This window comes from Aptenodytes forsteri, unplaced genomic scaffold (genome assembly GCF_000699145.1).
Source record: "Aptenodytes forsteri isolate BGI_AS27 unplaced genomic scaffold, ASM69914v1 Scaffold336, whole genome shotgun sequence".
NCBI lineage: Eukaryota > Metazoa > Chordata > Aves > Sphenisciformes > Spheniscidae > Aptenodytes > Aptenodytes forsteri.
The window spans coordinates 1,603,775-1,604,547 of NW_008794911.1; positions in this window are offsets into that span (position 1 = coordinate 1,603,775).

Sequence of the window (773 nt, forward strand, 5' to 3'; positions counted from 1 at the left end):
ATTTACCAAAAATTACATGTTCTGCCTCACTTTGACCTGCTTGATTTTGCAGTGTGAGCTTCTGAGTGGCAAATGTTTACATTTACATGAACTGTCACTGACAGCTGCCTTGGACTGTCAGATTACACTTCACAGTGATACAAATACACAGAAATGTAATAAAACAGTTCAATTCTGTGCCCTAAGGAGAGCAATATCACAATATATGGCATTCCCCAGATTCACACCCCGAGAACTGTTTTTTTCAGCAGACACAGCAGAGGAATACAGTATCCACCTTACAGAAATTGAGATTATTGTCAGCAGCTTAAGAATTTGATGGTTTCTGAACATGCCTAGCAGCTGGCAACTGCAGAAATTAAGCCTTACTGGCAACCCCAGTTATTCAGGGTCTAAAACCATGCCCTGCTCAGGTTACAGTCCACAACAGCAGTTTGGGGGAGAAGAAAGGACTTGGGGAAGGGGGTGGGGGAAGAACAAGATGCCTTTTGTTTTTAAAAGGAAAACACTCACCTCCCCCTGGATCTCCACTCCACCGCAAGTGACCCCGGCTCGCTCTCCCGCCCCTCGTACCGTACCCTCCCCGACTCCTAGGCCCAAGCCCTACACGGGTCGCACTAGGCCTCTCCTCCTCGCCCCAACCCCACAGGCCTCAGAAGAGCGCCGGAGCCCCGTTCCTTCCGCGCGCGGCCGCCGCCGCCCACTCTCCGCTCCCCCCGGGCCCGAAACGGCGCCGAGGGACGGGACCGAAGCGTCTGGTGTACCGCGGGCTG